Source organism: Gigantopelta aegis, chromosome 12 (assembly GCF_016097555.1).
Source record: "Gigantopelta aegis isolate Gae_Host chromosome 12, Gae_host_genome, whole genome shotgun sequence".
NCBI classification, from domain to species: Eukaryota; Metazoa; Mollusca; class Gastropoda; order Neomphalida; family Peltospiridae; genus Gigantopelta; species Gigantopelta aegis.
In genome coordinates, this window is record NC_054710.1 from 9,461,138 (window position 1) to 9,479,308 (window position 18,171).

General features: G+C 38.0%; 1 protein-coding gene across 3 annotated transcripts in view; it reads left to right on the forward strand.

Annotated features, from left to right (window-relative positions):
- The window catches only part of LOC121386344 (ETS-related transcription factor Elf-3-like), a 76,621-nt gene that overhangs the window by 43,583 nt on the left and 14,867 nt on the right, over positions 1-18,171 (forward strand). The window contains exon 1 of one of the 3 annotated variants that reach the window (XM_041517223.1): positions 12,686-12,780. The exons of the other annotated variants lie outside the window; for them this stretch is intronic. The gene's annotated coding sequence lies outside the window, so the exon portion shown is untranslated. Of the gene's footprint in view, positions 1-12,685; positions 12,781-18,171 lie in introns of those variants that run through there. 3 annotated transcript variants of the gene reach the window in all.

Here is an 18,171-nt window from a genome sequence, read left to right on the forward strand (position 1 = left end):
AATACCTTGAAAACTGTTATGGCATACTTCTGACGTCACGAGTCGCTATAGCATGCAGAACAGAACAGAACAGGACCCATATTCACAAAAAGGTGTAAATTTACGTCTACGACCAGCACTTACGTCTGCCGTAGATTTACGTTTACGTGCAAGAAGCACCTTATTCTCAAAGATGGTCGTAAATGTAAACGTAACTTAGTTGGACGTAAATCTACGATTTAACATTCTCACTGGAGTAATTAATAAAAACACATTAGAAACGATGGCTACCGGGTAAAGCATTAAAGAAAAAACTCAATTTTTTTTGTCGTCTGCTAACAATAACAGCGAGTTTTTTTAGACCATGGCATTTTGGTATTGGTGGGGATCCGCGTTTTGGTACGAATGAGGACATTACTTAAAAAAGAAAAGAAACTCAGGAGAAATTGGCCGAGTTAAAACATCCGTTCGATCACGAACAAAAATGTTCAATCCGTGGGCGTTCGCCATCGCAAATTGCTTCAATTGGAAATACTTAGTTTCCGTAAATAATAGTAAATAACGGCGGATCGTGCTAATTTTATTACATTGTACACAACTTACGTGCAGCGTTAGTTGCAACCTGAGGCACTCTTATATTTACGTCCAACAGTTACACGTAACTTCGTTTTCCCACTGTTTCGTGATAGGCATGGGTCAGACAATCGTAGATTTACTGTTTACGTGTAAAACTAGGTCACGAGTATTATAGCATGCAGAACAGAACAGAACAGAACTTTATTACACTCTAAGCCATCGTTCGATGGCATTTGAGGAACACATATATACATACATATCAGCGTCTAGATAACAGGCTTCAATAAAACAAATAATTCATATACTGTACATACTAGAAGGCTTAGGAGGAACAGAAAGTTTTGTTAATAATAGTTATAAATTTGTAGAGCTTTCTAAGGATGTCCGAATAAAACCATTTACAAACTCAAAATGTATAAAAATTGCGAGAGCTCCTAAAGATTTCGTCCTACCATATTGACACATGCGCAAGCTTGCGCAGTCGCGATTTGTGAAATGGACAACATTCGGCGTCATTGTAATCGACGCCGTTGAATGTTTTAAACAGTGACTGTGAAGCGATTGAAATCATATTTTACCTTTGCGATAAATCGCACTTTCTGAATAATGAATAAATTATACCATCCGCAGGAGTGCCATACGAAATTTATGACACTCGTTTGGTAATTGTTTTATAACAATTCGAGGGAATAAAACAATTCCAAACTCGTTTCATAAATTCCATATATAGCTCTCCCGCTCCCGCAATAATCTACGGTATATTGTTAACAAAGCCCTCCAAAATATGACATGGTGGGGAGGGGGAAGGGGGGGGGGGGTTCAAATATTACGCAAGGCTATTTTGGTCAAACTTAGATACCAGTACAGTACACCACGACTAATAAATCAATAGGTCGTGGTATGTGCTATCCTGCCTGTGGGATGGTGCATATAAAAGATCCCTTGCTATTAATGAAAAAACATGTAGCGAAATTCCTCTCTAAGAATAGATGTCAAAATGACTAAATGTTTGACATCCAACAGCCGATGATTAATAAAATCAATGTGCTCTAGTGGTGTCGTTAAACAAAATTTGTTTAAATTTTTAAACCAATTGTATTTCGATGGTGCGGGGGTGCACATCCCAGCACCCTCCCCGTGGGTCTGTGCCTAAAATAACTACTTAAAACACACACACACACACACACACACACACACACACACACCCCCACACACCTCCAGGAACAACCCATACCATTACGATTATGAGCAATTGCGACATGGGATCGTTTGTTTATCAACAGAACACGGATGTCCGTGAAAACGTCTTTTCTAAAATGTCACGAAAACACGAACTCGTGATTTAGGGCCGTTTTCAATCTGCTTCTGTTTTGTTTTGGTTTTTTGACGCGGATACCAAATATGGAAAGGTTGACATTGATAACTACAGAATCGTTTTGATACATATCCGTGTTCCGAGTTACGAGTACCACATCCGCATTACGTCCAAGCCGCAGCTAAAACCACCATCAAAAAACGCGCACTTGGGACACACGTGCCTAGCAGAGTTTGCATTAACGTACTTTTCCCATTTTGTTTTTTTCTCGTTCCAGCCAGTGCACCACAACTGGTCAAAGGCTGTGGTATGTGCTTTCCTTTCTGTGAGAATTGCATATAAAAGATCTCTTGCTGCATTAGGAAAAATGTAGCGGGTTTCCATTGATGACTACGTGTTAGAATTACCAATGTTTGACATCCAACAGCCGATGAAAAAATCAATATGCTGTAGTAGTGTCGTTAAACAAAATAAACTTTTTCCCATTTTGCGCACGTTATAATTGTACGTAAATATTTATAAGTGGGTTGGACAGTAAAAAACTGGGAGCGTACGTTCACCCTCACAACCACACCCTCCCCCCAAAGGAAATTATTACCCCTCTAATGTTTAAAAAACCATTCCATGTAACAGTAAATAAAAATACAGTAAGAGGGTGTTGTTGTTGTTTTGGGGGTTTTTTTTTGGGGGGGGGGGGATTTCTGGGGAAGTTAATGGATAATAATACTCTATTTGCTTTCTTCTCTATGTCTGTATCTGTGTCTGATAGATAGAGAGAGAGAGAGAGAGAGAGAGAGAGAGAGAGAGAGAGAGAGAGAGAGAGGGGAGGGGGAGGGAGGGAGAGAGAGAGAGAGTGTGAGAGAGACAGGGGAGAGAGAGTGAGAGAGAGTGTGAGTGTGAGAGTGAGAGAGAGTTACACAACAAGAGAGAGGGGAAGGAAGGAAGGAAATGGTTTATTTACCGACGCACTCAACGCATTTTATTTACGGTTATATGGCGTCGGACATATGGTTAAGGACCACACAAGTATTGAGGGAGGAAACCCGCTGTCGCCACTTCATGGGCTACTCTTTTCGATTAGCAGCAACGGATCTTTTATATGCACCATCTCACATACAGGGTAGTACATACCACAGCAGGAGAGAGAGTGTGCGTGTGCGTGCGCGTGTGCGTGTTATCTATGGCCCTGCCTATGATTTAACTTTGACTGACCATCCCTATAGTCCTAGCCAGTGCACCACGACTCGTATACCAAAGGCCGTGGTATGTGCTGTCCTGTCTGACTGATGGTGCATATAAAAGATCCCTTATTACTAATCGAAAAATGTAGCGGGTTTCCTCTCTAAAACTATATGTCGAAATTACCAAACGTTTAATATCCAATAGCCGATGATTAATAAATCAATGTGCTCTAGTGGTGACGTTAAACAAAACAAACTTTTCTTCTTCTTCTTCTTCTTCAGAACCGTACCTGGCTAGAGCGGCTCCAAATGTACCCCTCCTTGCAACTGAAAGGCGAAATAATATGCCCCCACCCCCCCAATCCCAAGCTGGTGAAATTCCTCGACGTCTGTGAGAAGTGTATAATATTCTTATTCTTAGTGTCGGGTTTGGTCACGTATGAACACTCGGAAATTATCGAGGTTTCCGTTGTGACGAAAACGTCCAACATAGGGTGCGCTTTGTTTTAAATTAGTTTCCCACGTTACGAATTACATTATGTAAACAGCTGCATACAATGGATGAATGAATGAATGAATGATGTCACTCAATGGGGGCTCAGCACTAACATAAGACTGGCGATATCTCGAAACATTGTTCTAGTTTATGTCTTGATTAAACTTCGCATACAAGCCCATATTCATCTGTTTTACCCATACAAGCCCATATTCAACTGCTAGTATTTTGACCACACACGCCCATATACTCAACTCTTGACTATATAGTGGTATCCTGTCTGTGGGATGGTGCAAATAAAAGAGCCCTTTTTTCCCTTTCTTTTTGTTATAATATGACCGATTACTTGCTACTAATGAATGAATGAATGTTTAACGACACCCCAGCACGAAAAATACATCGGCTATTGGGTGTCAAACTATGGTAATGCAAATAAACAAAGTGGTGATCAACATCAACACAAAAATTCAAGGTTTAAACAAAAACAGTGTAAAGAACTGTGCAAAAATACAAATATCACAGAATTTTACGGACACCGAATTTTACTCTAAACTTCAATTTGTGCTGTATTGGCCATTCTCAAAGAGAATGTTACACCCCTGCACCACGGTGAGGTTACAGCACGCGCAGGGGTGCTACTAATGATAAAATGTAGTGGGTTTTCTCTCTAAGATTATATGTTACAATTACCAAATGTTTGACATTCAATAGCCGAATATTAATAAACCAATGTGCTCTAGTGGTGTCGTTAAACATAAAACAAACTTTAACTTGACTACATAAGCCCATATATTCAACGTTGTTGTTGTTTTGCCATACACGCCCATATATTCAAATATGTTAACCATATAGTCCATGTACCATTTATATTCAATGTTTTTGACCATACACGCCTATATGTTCAATAATTTTCACCGCACAAACCAAAATATGCTTCCATTTTCCCCATACAAACTCACATACTCAACTCTTTGGACGATGCAAACAGATATATTCAACTCTTTTGACATACACACTCAAATATTCAACCATTTTGAAGATACAAGCTCATATGTTCAACTTTTTCGACCATATAAACTCATCTATTCAGTTGTTTTGACCATACAAGACCATGTTCAACTATTTTGCACTTTTACCATTCTATATATTCAACTATATAAATAATGCATGCCCATATATTCAACTTTCTTGGTCATACAAGACCATATTCAACTCTTTTTAGCGTGCAAACCCATATTCAGCTGTTTCATTGATATAAACTATAGTTCCGTTCAATTGTTTAGACCCTGAGTTTTTTGCAAATGTTACGTTTAATTCCTATTCAATCCTTGTTTTTTTTTATATTTGCATGAAAACAAACCCAAATATTCCAAAACATGCATAACTTTGATTCAGTGAAAGAAGTTATAATGGCCTTCACGTAGCCTCGTATCCTAATTTTTTGTTATGCAAATAGCCTTAGTTATTTATAGGAGAACGATCCTGCATTCAAAACATACAGAGATTTTTGTCAAACGGAAATTAGTCAACTTCGTGCATTTTAGATGATGAATTGTATATAAAACCTGTCGGGGTTTGGGTTTGTTTAAATGCAAATGTAAAGAATACAAGGATTGAATAGGAATTAAACGTAACATTTGCAAAAATCTTAGGGTCTAAACAATTCAACAGGGCCCCGTTCCACGAAGCGATCTTGACCGTAAGATCACCGTAACTGCACAGCCAACATATGCACTTATGGTGATCTTAGCGCTAAGATCGTTTTGTGGGACGAGGCCCAGGACTATAATGATATTCCATTAACTGATTATAACCGAACATTAATTGGTTGGGTTCTAGTGTTGTAAATGATCGCTTATGTTAATATCTGTAATCGATTGGCTTCGAAACTGTTAACTACGTATTCCTTTAAAGGGACATTCCTGAGTTTGCTGCACTTTATAAGATGTTATCGACTAACAGAGACTTTTTAACGATTGTAATTAAATATCAAATATATTTTTCTGCATAAAATATTAGTGGCTATATATTAAACGTGTTTCTGATCGTTCTAATATTCGTACTAGGTTAAATTTCATCTTATTTCCTAAAATATTGTTTTTTTCGTACGTACGAAATTATTTGAAGACAAAATCCAGTTTTGGCTTCTTACAAATATTAAGATGACCAGAAACACATTGAATATACAGACACTGATATTCTAAACAAGAAAATATATTTAATATGTAAGTTTAATCGTAGAAATATTTTATTAGTCGGAAACATCTTACAATGCAGCAAACTCAGGAATGTCCCTTTAAGAGAAACATCTTACAATGCAGCAAACTCAGGAATGTCCCTTTAAGAGAAACATCTTACAATGCAGCAAACTCGGGAATGTCCCTTTAAGAGAAACATTTACAATGCAGAAACATCTTACAATGCAGCAAACTCAGGAATGTCCCTTTAAAGGACAATGCAGCAAGGACAATTAAGGCATTTGGAGAACCTGGTATGCATAAAGGAGAGGACAATTAACGATGCATATAATGCACATTATTGCTTAATATTAACACGTATAATCGTATAGTTAATTAATAAAACGGTTAAATGTGACGACTATTATATATAACGGGCGCAGCCATTTTGTACCATCTCGGTGAGTACGCCCTCTGGCGAGCTGGTGGTTACGTAATACTTAACGCGTCACGTCAGGAATGAGCCTTAGAACTAGAAAAAACACAATCTACCTGGTTTTTTGCGGGATGATAAATAGTCATACATTGCAATGTTCTGTAATAATACACATCCCAGTAAGCCAACAGTAAGTATATCCAGCACTATATATATTATTTTTTCAATACAAAATAAAATACCATTGTCAAAGTGGCTACACAACAAGTCGAAACAATTAACAATGTTTTTCCCATGCATTAACCTACGTACTGAAATGATACACGGAGTGTTTTCTTAGTTAATTGGTCTCTGCTGTTAGTTGCTTCTACCTGTGATTTCTGATTGACAGGTGTGTATTTGATTGGTAACCAGACGAGCCAATTAATTGACGCTGTCTAGACACAAAATACATACCGGTATTGTGGAATATTACCTGTCGCCCCTAAAATTGTAATGGACATGGTTTATTACTGTAAATAGTTCTGTAAAACTATTGATTAAGTAGACTTTTCCATCTACAACACCAGAACTGACCAATTACGTAGTCCCAAAGAAAAGAAAATTATCACTTGCCGACTTGTGTATCGTGGGTTGTCGTTTTTGCTCCAACGCAGCATATCAATAGGCGTAATAGTGTACATTTTTCCTTTGGATTATTAAACAGAGAAAAATACTATAACTCCACTGTGTATCATTTTGAAGATACAAGCACGTGTATTAGTTAAGAAAGTATGACTCTGGAATGCATCAAATTGCCTCTGGGCAGGCTACGCTTGACATTTGTAGATTCACTTACTATGACAATACACCGCCTGAAGTAGGAATTAAATAATTAAATGGAAAAAGAAAACGAACTTGTTGAGAACGGTTAATTTAATACATTCCATTTGCATTATGTCTGAAGGTGACGACATGTCAAAAGTTTTTAAAGACTATATATGTGGCAACCTGTACTCAGCGGCCAACTGTCTTAAGCGGCCACTTTTGTGTGACCGCTTAAGACAGGGTGTGCACTGTATGTAGTATGTATATATATTTCTATATATATATTATATGATTAGAAGATAGAGAGAGAGAGAGAGATGGAGAGAGATAGAAGAGAGAGAGAGAGAGAGAGAGCGAGAGCGAGAGGGAGGAGGAGAGAGAGAGAGAGAGAGAGAAGGCAGAGAGGGAGAGGAGAGGGAGAGGGGGGAGGAGAGAGGAGGGGAGAGAGAGAGAGGAGGGAGGAGAGAGAGAGAGGAGAGGGGAGAGAGAGAGAGAGAGAGAGGGAAGGGAGGAGTAGAGAGAGAGAAGAGGGGAGAGAGAGAGAGAGCGGAGAGCGAGAGGTAGAGCGGAGAGGGGAGGATTAGAGAGGTTGCGAGAGGGAGAGAGAGAGCTCCGAGTAGAGGAAGCGAGAGAGAGAGGGAGCTGAGAGAAAAGCGAGCGAGAGAGAGAAGAAGAGAGGAGAGCGAGAGGGAGAGGAGAGAGAGAGGCGAGAGGAGAGCATAGAGGGGAGGAGAGAGAGAGAGAGAGGAGAGGGAGAGAGAAGAGAGATCGAGAGAGAGATGGGATATGAGTCTAAGAGAGAGAGCGATAGAGAGAGAGAGAGAGAGGAGAGAGGAGCGATAAGGGAGAGAGAGAAGAGAGAGAGAGAGCGAGAGGAGAGAGCGAGAGGGAGGGAGAGAGAGAGAGAGAGAGAGGATGAGAGGAGAGCGAGAGAGAGAGAGCGACAGAGAGCGAGAGGGAGGAGAGAGAGAGAGAGCCGAGAGAGAGCGAGAGGGAGGAGAGAGAGAGAGAGAGAGAGAGAGAGATTGAGAGAGAGAGAGAGAGAGCGAGAGAGAGAGAGAGAGGAGAGAGAGGGAGAGGGATGAGAGAGAGAGAGATGAGAGAGAGGAGAGAGAGAGCGAGAGAAGCGAGAGCGAGAGGAGTAGTATAGCGGAGAGGGTATGGAGGAGAGCTATAGAGAGAGAGAAGAGATAGAGAGCGAGAGCGGATAGGAGATGAGACAGAGAGCAGGAGAGAGCGACGAGAGAGAGATAGAGAGAGATAGAGAGAGGAGAGAGATAGAGAGAGAGAGAGAGAGGAGGAGAGATAGAGAGAGAGAGAGAAGAGGAGCGAGAGAGTAGAGATCGAGAGATTAGAGAAGAGAGAGAGAGAGAGAGGAGTGTGTGGTGTTATACAAAACTTAGTATACCTTGTTATAACGTAAATTCATATCGACACATAAAGTCTCGGTCATATTATCGACATGTGGTGTGTGCTTGATTATTAGCATTGCCATGATATTTATAAACTATAGAGCGTTTTTTCTTTTGTGTGTGAACATCCAATGAAAAAAACACACACGTCCAGTGCCAAAACGGATATACTAGTAAACAGCCTCAGATTTATATAATGTTGATCTGGGACGGGGAGGAGATGACCCCACCTTTTCCGAACTTCATGTAAAGTGACGCTACCTTTACCAAGGGAGTAGGTACGATAGCAATGTATTTGCGGCCCCCAATAAATCGAGGAAACAAAATTCACAATTTGGATTTAAAAGTAGGTGTTGGACATAAATAAAGGTTTTAATGTTTTAGTGTTACACATATTTTTATGTGTTATGTGTTGAAAGTATTATAAATCTGGTGTCAAAGTGTTCGATTTTAGGCTCAATTCATGTTTTTAGCCATTTTTGCCAATTTCAAAGCGTCAGAAATGTATCAGCGCATTTTGTTAACATGTTGGGCTTGTTTTGTGTTTTGTTTCAAGAATACGGATCTCTCGTTTAAGGCCTCATTTATTTCCCTTCCCGTAGCCAGAAATGTTTTAGCATTAAGCATGCCGAAGGCGTGCCCGAGCGGGGGGATTCGCGGGGCCTTCTGCCCCCCCCCCCCACCCACCCCCCCCCCATCCCCCCCCCCCCCCCCCCCCCCCCCCGGCCGGTGAAATTTGTTATACTCAGGACGCCTGTAAATGCAATCTGAGCCTTTTCTGAGACATTTTTTTTCTATCTTTTTCGAGTCAATTTTAAGAAGATATTTTAAGAAGCCTCGACCTATTCCCGGATGGGCGCTACGCCTTTGCATCCCACAGATATGATAGTACATAACATGACTTTTGTTACACCCCCCCCCCCCCCCCAATTTTTTTTTAATGACACCACTAGAGCATATTGGTTTATTAATCATTGGCTATTGAAAGTCTTAGAAAGGAAACCCGCTATATTTGTTTCCATTAGTAGCAAGGGATATTTTATATGCACCATCCCGCAGATAGGATAGCATATACCACGGCTTTTGATATACCAGTCGTGGTGCACTGGCTGGAGCGAGAAATAGCTCAATGGTCCCATTGACGGGGATCGATCCCAGACCAACCGTGCATCAAGAGACAATATAATTAAAATTAGCCCCACAATTACATGTGGATCTAACAGCAGCCCGTTGGAGCTTTCATTCGACCAATCAAAACCTTACTTGCAAAATCATGCCAATGATTTGATGGATTGATAACTACTTTAACGTGCTCATATACCACTAGGGTTTCGAACACGCCCATTCAGTCCGACCTCCGATAACATCGGTGGCCTGACTCGGGATGGGGGGGGGGGGGGGGGGGGAGGGAGTTAGAGTTGAAAATGGGCAGAATTTTGAAAATAGCAATTAGTAAAAAAGTTAATAGAATTTAAAAAATAAATAAATAAAAAGTTACAAGCCAAAAATAAAAAGAATTGATTGCTCTGCCGAAAAGTTATATAATTTGGAGCATTTTAGAAGGACAGTCGAAAATAAATAAGAGAAAGAAGAGAGGATCGGACTATTTAATAATATTAAAATAAGAAAGTAATTTCTACATAATTTTTTTAATGCAGATCTAAAAGTTTAAAGTCCGATCTATATGTCCACGTGATTGGCCTCGTTAAGGCCGTTTGGGTGCACAGCTTATAGGGACGAGATGGGTTGCATCCCGTCAAGAAAACCCCTAGACTGACAATCATTAGACGTTGAAGGTGTAGTGCTGTGCTGAAATAGAGATCTTGAGAAGCCGGATCCAGGTCAGGTCAGGTCATAAGGCTTTACGTGCACATTCAGAACAAGCTGTTGTAGCGCACGCCTGTCCTGGGCAGGAAAGGGGGGCGAGGAGGGACCGCCTGCACTGGCAGGTGCAAGGGAGTACCAGCAGCCCGACCAAGATCGATAGCAGGCGGGGGTGGAGGTGGTGGTGCTATTGAATTTTGAATGGCGCAAAGTATTATGCCAAAGAGAAAAAGTGCGCAAATTTGGTTGACGAAATTGGGCGCAATTTAGAACGGTCGGTCAAAAAGAAAGTTCCAGAGCTAATATAGGTTTTGATATTAGTGAATCGAGAGTAGCTCGTTAATTAGACCTCTATGATGCTGTGGTGTCTCCCTAGGTTGCCGCTTCTGGTCGTGGCACGACAACCCAGGGGAGACCCATGCAATTGTGTAGATTGGGGGTGGGATAGGGTAGGCTGGTATTCTTTTGTTCAGCTTCCCCTGGGTGCAATGCAATTGTGTACTCGGAGCCGGTATTCTTTTGCCCAGCTCCTTATTAAGCCGGATCCGTCTGAACGACAGACTAGGATTTAGTCCAGTCGTCATGGGTTGGTATAATGGTGCGGAACGGGCCCAACTCCAGAGGATACGAGATGGTATCACTATAAAGCAAAGTAAAGTCTAGAAAAGAGTAGTAAAATCTGTTTATACTAGTATGCAATCCAGAGTTTATTACTGCATTTCCCACCCCACCCACCCCGTTTTTTTCAATGTTAAAATAGACCAACAAGTTCGCCTATTGCATAAATAGTCTCGCCCAATATTTTTAGAATTTGTATGCTCCCGAATAACGCTATAAAGGGGGAAGTCGATATTTAAATTGTTATTTATAGATGAAATGTTACCTGGACATGGGAGTCCACGCAATGCTGTTATACCTACTGGTAGATCCAGTAGAGCTAATTTTAGTCAGATTGATCAAGAGAGTACTAGTATTTAGAACACATCATATACTTACTAATTCAGGTCATATTAAATGTATTATTCTCCATTTTAACATATAAAAGCCGGAGCCATATTCACTATTTTCCATGTGCGCCGATTTTGGCGTGGCATCAAAAATAATTCCTATGTTTATCAATAGCAGTGATTCCATATAAGGCTGTCTTGTGCATCTTGAGCTTTGTCGGGGCGGGAATTAACTCAGTCGGTAGTGCGCTCGCCTGGGGTGCTTGCGTCGCAGGATCGAACCACCTCAGTGGATCCAAATGATTGGGGGTTTTCTAGTTCCAGCCAGCACACCACAACTAGTCAAAAGAGCGTTGATATAATCTGTCCAAATATCCGTCTATCTCTCTTACCTCGGAATATGTTGTATGGTGAGGTGAGATTGTGAGTTTATTAAAATAGTAGGTGATTTGTATTTTGCATTTATAAATGATGTCATATGGCGAGCCGAGGTGAGATTGTGAGTTTATTAAAACATTGGTTGTGTTTGTATTTTGAATTTATAAATGTCATATGGCGAGGTGAGATTGTGAGTTTATTAAAACAGTAGTTGTGCTTGTAATTTGCATAGGTAAATTTGGTTATAATATGCCTGGTGTGAGATGACATTAAAGGGACATTCCTGATTTTGCTGCATTATAAGAAGTTTCCGACTAATAAAATATTTCTATGATTAAACTTGCATATTAAATATATTTTCTTGTTTAGAATATCAGTGTCTGTATATTCAATGTGTTTCTGGTCGTCTTAATATTTGTAAGAAGCCCAAACTGGATTTTGTCTTCAAATAATTTCGTACGTACGACAAAAACAATATTTTAGGAAATAAGATGAAATTTAACCTAGTACAAATATTAGAACGACCAGAAACACGTTTAATATACAACCACTAATATTTTTTGCAGAAAAATATGTTTGATATGTAATTACAATTGTTAAAAAGTATCTGTTAGTCAATAACATCTTAAAAATTGCAACAAAGTCGGGAATGTCCCTTTAACAAAGGGTAGGATGGACGGATAAATGGATGTAGGCCTACTGATGGGTAAACAGATGAATGAATATCAGAATACTTGATTTATTATACAGAGAATTTAATCCTCTGTCGTTTCATGTCATCATAAAAACTACCATACAGCCACCCCTGTGACAACTGATAACACGTGTTCTTTCGGCAGTAATTAAAGTTTTGGGGGTGCGGTGTTTTCAAGCGAACCCGACGACACCGTTCACAAAAGCGTCACTGTCAAATCCATCATCAAAGAATTGGTTTCCCCCGTTCCACCGGGCGGTATGAAAACATGTTTGAACAATGAGCGTATCATTACCAGATAACCAGTCTGCGCGGCTCAGTCTGTGCGACCCATGTGTTGGCATGGCGCGATCGGTCTCACACACCCCCGACGATATCTATTGTTGATCATGTGACTCACCCCTTCCTCTCGTATTTTCCGGAGAGGAGCTATAACTGATGACAAGGAGTTATACATACCACACTTCACTGGACTGTTGTAAACATCACATTTCACTGGACTGTTGTAAACACCACGGATTACAAAAACACGCCAGGATTCAATTGTTCCAGTGCAAGGTTTGTACATTTACTAATTACTTTTTAAAACTTTTTTGTTTTTGCTTGTTTGTTTTGATTAAAATATATATATATATATGTTATTAAATGTAACCAAATGCAGTTATTAGGTGTTTCAATACTGTTTAAAGCAACAAAAGAAAAACAAAATCATTTGAACAATAATAATAATAAAAAAGACCCTACCTATTATTTTTCTGCACGTTCCCCGACACACACATTTAATTTTTAAGACACAATACTTATTTTAGTTCTTAAAATTAGTATTGCTAAGTTTTAATTCAAAGTTTTATTATTAAACACTATAAATATAATCAACAATATACCGGGTCAATCGGTGCGTTTTAAATGAGTTTAGTTATATTAAAATATATATTATATATTAATTTACTGGTTTCTTCCACAGTTAGGTTGTTGAACCTCATTAGGAGCACAATTTAATATCCATCTATTTATCCAAAAGGCGAAGTATATTGCATTATAATATACGATACATCTTGGTTTGTCTTTGTAATTTAGAGATTCGCTGCAAATATTCTTAGCTTTTTTTAAAATAAATAAATCAATCAAATTAATTAATTAAATAAATAAATAATTTCGTCTATATTACAACCAAAATGAACTAGATTGTTTATAAATAAATAAATAAAAAATAAAAAATAAAGTGAAATGATATAAAATGAAATAAAATTAACACCAAACGCAAGCAACAAACGCAAACACGAACACAAACATAAAAATAACTCAACAACACTCAATCCCCCCCAACAAAAAAAACCCCCAAAACCCCCCAACAAAAACACACACACCCAAAATTATTTTTTTTAAATTTGTAATTAATCTAAAATATACTATTTGAAAAATACACTTTGAAAAAATTGGGGAAATATGAAGTTTGTTGCATTAATTTTATATATATATTTTTTTTAGATTAGCTAGAATGTGTTGATTAATCACTTGAATATAAAATATATACTAGTATATCATAATAAAATTTGGTGCTTTGGGCCAACGTGTCACAATATCGCCCAAATTTGGACTTAAGCCACCGGACTAAATAATATTCGATAAATAATATTTAAATATTTATATTAATCTTTTTTTTTTTTTTTTTTTACAACGTGCTGTGATGCCGACGAAGATATTAACGCATATTTTTATAAGTATTAATGCTCATATTACTATACTGTTAAAATTTATCTTGAAATTTTAAGTTGTATTTTAGTGTAATGTCAAGTAGAAACGGATTTGAAAAACTTGCCATATGATATTTGGTTGTGGTAATGCAGGACTTCTAGATTACGATAGCCCCACTGCCATGGCTAGTGATATTTAATGTTGGGCTAGTAAATAACTACTATTGCCATGCTCGACGGCTAGTGAAAAACATGTCAAATGTTGCAGTCAAGTCTATTTTGTAAATATGAATATCCTGCCCTCACCCCAAAGCCCCGATGTTAGTGTTTTTAAACTCTATCTCCTTCTTTAGGTGACATATCTGATTATTACTGTTATTTAGTAAAATCGTATTAACTTAAAGTAAAGTAGGGCTAGTGTATTTAATCGTGGCTAGTAAATGTTTAAAATTACTGATCCCATGGCTAGTGGATTTTATAAAAATTATAGAAGTTCTAGATGGTGAACATAGAACCCCGCAATAGCGATGTCATTATTTATGGTTAAGAAAAGAACTGGAGTTTTTAAAATTAAAATTTATTACTTTTTTAACATCAAAATTATGTTCACTGTTTGAGAAAAATAAATTTAATGATTAAACATATAACTATTTTCACTGGTTCTTCACAAGCCGTGGTGTGTGCTGTCCTGTCTGTGGGAAAGTGCATATAAAAGACCCCTTGCTGCTTATCGGAAAGAGTAGCCCATGTGGCGGCTGCGGGTTTCCTCTAAAGAAATATGTCAGAATGACCATGTGTTTGACGTCCAATAGCCGACGATAAGATAAAAATCAATGTGCTCTAGTGGCGTCGTTAAATAAAACAAACTTTACTTTACTTTATAACTATTTTCACTTCCACATATGCATACATCGAGCTCAATTTAAAGCAAGACATTTACATAATATCTAGAAAAATTTGTTTCTCACACCATTTCCTTAAGTTTATTAAATTCTTTCTGATTAAAAAAACCACACAAATATTATATATTTATATATTTTGTACATAGCAGCTCATCAACAGTCCATCATATTATGTACATTTAATTAAAATATGTTATGTAATAAATTACATAATTAAAATCAATTATGCAATAAACTCTTTTAAAACAAAAAAGAAGAAATGTTTGTTGCATGTTTTATTATACCAATATATGTTGAAAATGTTGTTTGTAATAATACGTGTAGTTTCAACTTGGTTTGACGTAAGAAGAAAAGTAAAAGTGTTTTGGAAATAACAAAATAATACTATTTCTGTGTGCAATTTAGATCTTGCTAAACTCACAAAAGCGATAGCCATAACAAGTGAAAATTGTTGGGGCGTTTTCAGTAGGAAACAAATTTTAAAAAGAAAATAATAATAAAGAAGAAAAAAGACAGAAAAAAAGATAATAAACAAAAACAAACAAATAAAAACAACCCCCAACCTAAAACACAACAAAAGAAACAAAAACAACACCTCCCGCCCCCCTCCCCCTCTAAAAAAACAACAACAAACTACCAAGAGAGCACACACACACACACAGAGAGAGAGAGAGAGAGAGAGAGAGAGAGAGAGAGAGAGAGAGAGAGAGAGAGAGAGAGAGGAGAGAGAGAGAGAGAGAGAGAGATACAAACAAAACAACTCTACACCCTACCCCCCCCCCCAAAAAAAAATAGCAACAACAATGTTAACGATTATGAAAATGTAAAGCAATGTACACATTATAATTATTATAATTTTGAAGAAAATAATACGTAGTTTGAAAATACATATTTATATAATTAATTAAATTTACATCCTGACCTTGTGTGTCCGAGGTTTTTTTCTTCTTCATACTGCCCCCATCCCTACCCCTCCCCGACTCAAAATTATTTGCCTAAGTACGGTATTATTTTTAAAAGCCCTAATGACGTAGTTTTTGGTCGTTTTTAGGTTGTAATAGTTTTTTTTTGAGCATTATAATTATAGAAAGTATATATAAATTTAGGAACTTTCTGCTCATTAAACAATTTCAAAATACAGATAATTCAAAGTTTGTCTTAGTACAAAAATGTTAAAATAAACTAAACGAATAAAACGAATCTGCAGACAACGTTTATTATTATATTTTTTTAACTAAGACAAACTTTGATTTATCTATACTTTGCCATTGTGTAATTAGCAGAAAGTTCCTAACTTTATATATACTTTCAATATTTATAATGCCCGAAAGGAATTATAGCCTAAAAAAGACGGAAAACTACGTTATTATAAAACATAATAAAATAACATAATAATAAAAAAAAAAAAAAAATAGGCAAAATCTTTGAACTTAATATATATTTTGGCGACTAATTAAAACAAAATTAAATTAAAAGACAATTGAAAGAAACCCTAAATTCAAATTGAGTATTATAAGTTTACATGTCGAAACATGGTTTTATTCTTCTACAATCCTATGTTAAGAGGCAAAGAAAAAAAGGTTTATTGAACTTGCACGCAGGTTTTGCACATATGGCAGCATGTGGGAATATTTATCTAAAGTTCAGTCAGTACACCAATGTGGCGACACATTTTATGAATCAGTTGCGCCTTCGACTTGAAGTAGTCATATTTTGATTACATGGTCCAGAAATCAGGTCAGTTTGACAGTTTGCAGTTGGCATGTTTGCGTACATGTTTGCGTACACGTGTGCGTTCGTGGGTTTGTGAATGGGCTTTGGTGAGGATGAGGGGAGAAAGAAAGTTAAGAAAGTTGAAGTTTTATTTGTTTAACGACACCACTAGAGCATAATTGATTAATTAATCATCGGCTATTGGATGTCAAACATTTGGTAATTCTGACTCATCAAAGGAAGCCCGCTACATTGTTTTTTCTAATGTAGCAAGGGCTCTTTTATATGCACTTTCCCATAGATAGGAAAGCACGTATCACGGCCTTTGACCAGTCGTGGTGCACTGGTTGGAACGAGAAAACCCAATCAACTGAATGGATCCACCGAGGTGGTTGGATCCTGCGACACAAGCACCTCAAGCGTGTTTTCAACCGACTGATCTAAATCCCGCCCCCCCCCCCCCCCCCAACCTCTAAGAAGACTGGATGGTACTACCCTTGAATCAAACGTCGTGGTATATAGTGTCCTGTTTGTGGGAAAAGTGCATTTAAAAGTTTCTCTGTAATCTGTGTCAAAATTATCGAATTGATTGAAAACACACACACACACACACACACACAGAGAGAGAGAGAGAGAGAGAGAGAGAGAGAGAGAGAGAGAGAGAGAGAGAGAGAGAGAGAGAGAGAGACACACACACACACACACAGAGAGAGAGAGAGAGAGAGAGAGAGAGAGAGAGAGAGAGAGAGAGAGAGAGAGAGAGATGGACGCACGGAGAGAGAGATATGGACGGACGGACGGAGAGGAGAGAGAGAGAGAGAGAGAGAGAGAGAGAGAGAGAGAGAGAGAGAGATAGACAGACAGACAGACAGACAGATAGACAGACACACACACACACACACACACACACACACATATATATATATATATATATATATATATATATATATATATATATATATATATATATATATTTCAATAGTACTGGGTATAAGTTATCCAAGTCATAATGCCCTCTCCTAATTACAAACATTAAATTGTACAGCGAAATCAACCAATCAATCAATAAAAGTAAACGTTTGTGAAAAACGATTGAATAAACTGAAAGAACAGAAAAGTAAAAGAAATAGAAGTAGTCGATGGTTTAACAGTATTCATTATTAACATTTTATCTTCTCACACAGCCCAATTGGTAAGTAATAACAATATAATAGTAAAGTTTGTTTGTTTTATTTAACGAAGCCTCTAGAGCACATTGATTTTTTATCTTATCATTAGCTATTGGACGTCAAACATATGGTCATTCTGACACTGTTTTTTTTTTTTAGAGGAAACCCGCTGTCGCCACATAGGCTACTCTTTTACGACAGGCAGCAAGGGATCTTTTATTTGCGCTTCCCACAGGCAGGATAGCACAAACCATGGCCTTTGTTGAACCAGTTATGGATCACTGGTCGGTGCAAGTGGTTTACACCTACCCATTGAGCCTTGCGGAACACTCACTCAGGGTTTGGAGTCGGTATCTGGATTAAAAATCCCATGCCTCGACTGGGATCCGAACCCAGTACCTACCAGCCTGTAAACCGATGGCCTAACCACGACGCCATCGAGGCCGGTACAACAATATAATTTATTTAGTA